The 5,448-nt window shown below is 42.0% G+C and overlaps 1 non-coding gene across 1 annotated transcript; it reads right to left on the reverse strand.

Annotated features, from left to right (window-relative positions):
- Positions 1-5,100: 5,100 nt before the first annotated feature.
- TRNAH-GUG (transfer RNA histidin (anticodon GUG)) lies at positions 5,101-5,172 on the reverse strand. Its single transcript has one exon. It is a non-coding gene; the product is annotated as a tRNA-His (tRNA).
- Between the last annotated feature and the right edge of the window lie 276 nt (positions 5,173-5,448).

Below are 5,448 nucleotides of genomic sequence, written 5' to 3' on the forward strand. Positions count from 1 at the left end.
GTACACAAGGGCTAGGTAAGAAGTCAGTTGCTGCTATATTGTGCACTGTTGTGAACTTTTGCATTAAAATGCTTGTGTGCTTTGCAAAATTAAAGTAATTACAGTGAATTCTTGACTAACATATTCAGTGCAGTAAGTGTTTAATATTCTGAGGAACATTTAAGTGATAAGTTACATTTATTCAGTAAAAATGGCAAATATACCTCAGTTTCCTGCATTTGATCCTGACTGTGACCAGACAAACCTGTCACAGAGGTGGGTCAAATGGCTTAAAAAGTTTGAAAATTTGTTGATAGTTTCTGACATCAAAAGTGCTGAAAGAAAGCGTGCCTTTCTACTTCATTATGCAGGTGATAGAGTTTGTGATATCTTTGACACACTGAAAGACACTGGTGGTGCCAAAGATTATGACACTGCCAAAGCCAAACTAACAGAGCATTTCAAACCAAGGCAAAATACTGCAATGGAAATTATGCATTTCAGGAGAGCAAAACAACTCTCTAATGAAACTGTGGATCAATACCACACACGTCTGCAGGGTTTTAGCAGCCTATTGTGAGTTTGCTGATGTTGACAAAGAAATCAAACAGCAAATAATTGAAACATGCACATCTACACGTCTCCGTCGAAGAGCTCTAGAACTTGTTGATGATGAAAGTTCTCTTACCAAGATACTGGATATTGCTCGTCGAATGGAAGATGCTGCACGTGATGCTCGTGTCATGGAGTGCAGTGCCAATAACGGTTCTGCCACTGTTACTAACAGTGATGAGGTACGTAAGGTTCAGGGAGGACATCGTAATCAAAGAAGATATCATGCCAAACCTAACAGTAATTTGAACCGAGAATCACATCACAAATGGGGTCAAGGAACAAGACTCAAGCAATCACAATTCACATCAGAGGGTGTCAACAATAAATGTTACAATTGTGGAGGAGACTACCCACACCAAGATAATGTTTGTCCTGCTCAAGGTAAGAAGTGCTATGAGTGTGGAAAAATAGGTCATTTTGGTGCTATGTGTCGTTCTGCACTAAAGAAACCACAGTCAATGAATAAAAGCACTGTACGAGGATCAGGTCATAGGGGTCGAGGTGGTAAACACAATATTGCACCTCATATCCAGAATGTTAATAATGTACAAGACAACATTTCATTACAACCATTCTCAGATGACAGTGAATGTGATTATACTTATGGAGTACAAGCAATCACAGAATGGAATGATCTTCCAAACAACCCAGAGACATGTGTATACATTGCTGGTATTTGTCTCAAGGTTCTCATTGACACTGGATCAAACATTGACACCATTGCTGAGTGCCACTATGAAAAATTTAAAAAACAGTTCCCAAAGCTTGAGAACTATAATGGCAAAGCCACTGCCTATGCTTCAAAGGTAGCCTTGCCAGTGATTGGAACTTTCACTGCAGAGATTAAGTCAAAGAATGCAATGCTCATTACTACATTCCATGTTGTTAGGAATGCAAAGGAGTCTTTACTCAGTTACAAGACTTCAACCAAATTGGGGCTACTTCAGCTTTCTAATGCTGTAGCAGTGGAATCTGCAAACAATGTTGATGGTATTGTTGCTGAATTTTCTGATCGATTTAAATCCATAGGTTGTTATACTGATAGCAAAGTACATCTGCATATCAACCCAGATGTAATTCCAGTTGCCCAACCACATCGCCGACAACCATTCCATACTCGCAAGAAAGTCGATGCCGAACTGGATAGGCTGATGGAACTAGATATCATTGAACCAGTAACAGGCCCAACACCATGGGTAAGCCCAATTGTCACTCCACCAAAGCCGAAGAATCCAGATGAGATACGCATTTGTGTGGACATGCGTGTTCCCAACAAGGCAATAATGCGTGAACGCCATCCTACACAGACTGTAGATGATATGATCTACCGCTTGAATGGTGCAACTATATTCAGCAAGTTAGATTTAAACAAGGGCTATCATCAGCTTGAACTTGATGATGAGAGTCGCTTCATCACAACGTTTACGACACATCGAGGTCTGTATAGGTACAAGCGCCTGAGTTTTGGTATCAACAGTGCTGCCGAGGTATTCCAGCACATTATCAGCCAGGTATTGCAAGATATACCTAATGCTGACAACATGTCTGATGACATCATTGTTTATGGCCGTACCCAAGCTGAACACGACAAAGCTCTTCGTGCAACATTGCAACGCTTACGAGAAAAGAATCTGACGTTAAGCCGAGCAAAGTGTGAGTTCAATCAACATAAAATTGAATTCTTTGGACATGTACTTAGTGACAAAGGTCTGTCTCCAGATCCTAAGAAAGTTGCAGATATCAAGAATGCTGCACCTCCTTCAACGTCCACTGAAGTACATAGTTTTCTGGAAATGGCAAACTACTGTTCTCGCTTCATTCCAGATTTTGCTACCATTACAAAGCCTCTACGTGAGCTCCTGAAGAAAAATGCATCATGGTACTGGAGCGATATCGAGCAAAATGCATTTGATGCTGTGAAAGATGCACTAGTAGAGAATGCGACTGCTGCATACTTTGATCCATCAATGGACACTGAGTTAACGGTGGATGCTAGTCCTGTTGGATTAGGTGCTGTTTTAGCCCAACACAAACCTGGTCAACCAGATTCCAGAGTAGTAATTGCCTACGCCAGCCGTTCTCTCACAGATGTTGAGCAACGATACAGTCAGACAGAGAAGGAAGCTCTTGCTCTGGTATGGGGCTGTGAACACTTCAATGTGTATCTGCTTGGTGCGCCCTTCACCACGATGGTCACTGACCACAAACCGTTGGAGACCATCTTCAATAATCCAAAGTCCAAACCACCAGCTCGCATTGAGAGATGGGCTCTTCGTCTGCAACCATACAACTTTACGGTGAAATACAAGCCGGCGTGCAGGCAATCCCGCTGATTACATCAGTCGACATCCTGCAAACAGTTTCACCATCACCAAGCATCAGCAAGTTGCCGAGGAATATGTACACTCTGTAACCTGTGATGCAGTCCCTAAGGCTCTCACTCTTGATGAAATCCGTACTGCAACCCTGGAGGACCCAACTCTGCAAGCAACAGTGGATGCATTGACTAAGAAAAAGTTTCCACGCATCCCACCCTCAGGAGTTGACCAAGATGCATTCAAAGCACTTGAACGCATCCAGACAGAATTAAGTGTTACGCAACAACGCGACACTGTGCTGCGAGGTACTCGTAACGTTATTCCAGCTGTTCTCCAGCAACGTGCTCTGAAGCTTGCACATCAAGGACACCAAGGTCTTGTTAGGACCAAACAGCTGCTACGAGAAAAGGTGTGGTTTCCTGGCATTGATCGTCAAGCAAAGGATATGCATGATGCCTGTGTCCCTTGCCAAGCTGCAGTGGATACTTCAAGACCAACACCTCTACAACCTTCACCACTACCTGCTGCACCATGGACGGAAGTATCGATGGACTTCTGCGGACCGCTACCAACTGGAGAGTACTTAATTGATGGTAGTCATTGATGATCACTCACGTTATACAGAAGTAGAAATCATCACTTCCACATCTGCAAAGGCTGTCATCCCGAAACTCGACAAGATCTTTTCAAACTTTGGCATTCCCGAAGTTGTCAAGACAGACAATGGACCGCCATTCAATGGACAAGACTTCGTCAACTTTTCTGAGCATATTGGATTCAAACACCGCCGTGTGATGCCACTACATCCTCAAGCAAATGGAGAAGGTGAGAGATTCGTGCAACCTCTCATGAAAGCGGTACGCTGTGCTCATGCCGAAGGACGATCCTGGAAACAAGCTATGTATGCTTTTCTCAGGAACTACCGTGCAACACCGCATGGAACACTGGGCAAGTCACCTGGTGAACTTTTATTTGGACGTCCTATGAGAATCGCACTACCCGTCATGCCAGCCGAGGTAACAGATAAACGTCTCGCTCAGAAGGATGCACTAGCCAAGGGCAAAATGAAAATTGCTCATGATCAACATGCAAAGGAACAATTCATAAAAGTTGGAGATACTGTTCTCGTTAAAAAGAAAAAAGAGGGAAAGTTAGATATGCCGTATGATACAAAACCATATAAAGTGATTAGTGTAAAAGGAACTATGGTAACAGCTAGTAATAGAGATCATAGTATAACACGTAATATGGCTTATTTCAAAGTGATTCCAACTAGTGTAGAAAATGATGAAGTGCAAAGTCGTGCAAAAGAAAAAGAAAAAAATAGTTATAACCCGACAAACAATTCATCAAGGGATGTTATTGCATTTAAGGACTCTCGTCCTAAACGTCATGTTAAACGCCCTACACGATTTGATGATTAATTGTGTTCCTATGTAATGAAATGTATTTACTTATTGTGCTAAACTAAATTTAATATTGTTTGAATAATACAGATATCTCATTCAATATTTTGTAACTTTGTATTACAGTTTCTTTCATGTTTAACATTGCATATGTATTTTTAACATTGAAATCCTTTGTGGAAAAGATTAAGTTGTTTAAATTCTTTGTGTGCTTAATTAATGTTAAATGTATGCAGTATATCTTGATATGTTAATAACTTACTTTGTGTCAATAACTTTGCTTTGTGCTACAAGCATGGTAGACATCCTGTATTCATTCTTTTTAAAGAAAAGGAGGGATGTCATGTTCACAGAAAATGGTACCATCCGTTTTCTATGTGTGGCGGAGCAGACGCCAGAGAGAGAGAGAGGGGGTAAACAATAGAGCGTACAGGACGCCCGCCAAGCTTGGTAGCTACTAGTCATGTAATCATATTAAGTATTAAAGTCAGTAACCAAGTCATGACTTTACATCAACCCTACAACCAAGACTTCCTCAGTAACACACAAACACCACATATACGTACATGTATATATGACATTAACAATTGTGTAACTAGCTTCAAAAGATTGTCACGTGTTTAGCTAAACGAACTATGGGGTTTAGTTTCAGAACCCATTATGTGCCTCTATTACCCTTTCCACAACCACCCACGGGTTGGGTATGGGGTGCATAATAAAAAAATTTAATTTCTACAGGAGTTGATGTAAGTTTTAAACATCTCTCATAAAATACAATCACCTGCCGTGACCAGGATTCGAACCTGGGTTATTGCGGCCACAACGCAATGTACTAACCACTATACGATCACGGCCACTGTGGGTATACATGTAGAGGTGGGTGGTTGGTGGTTATTGACGAGAGTAGACCTCTCTCTGTCTCTCTCTCTCTCTCTCTCTCTCTCTCTCTCTCTCTCTCTCTCTCTCTCTCTCTCTCTCTCTCTCTCTCTCTCTCTCTCTCTCTCTCTCTCTCTCTCTCTCTCTCTCTCTCTCTCTCTCTCACTCTCCCTACCTCTCTCTCTCTCTCTCACTCTCTCTCCCTCTCTCTCTCTCACTGTCCCTCCCTCTCTCTCTCCCTCCCTCCCTCTCTC

This window comes from Procambarus clarkii, chromosome 30, assembly GCF_040958095.1.
Source record: "Procambarus clarkii isolate CNS0578487 chromosome 30, FALCON_Pclarkii_2.0, whole genome shotgun sequence".
Taxonomy (NCBI): domain Eukaryota; kingdom Metazoa; phylum Arthropoda; class Malacostraca; order Decapoda; family Cambaridae; genus Procambarus; species Procambarus clarkii.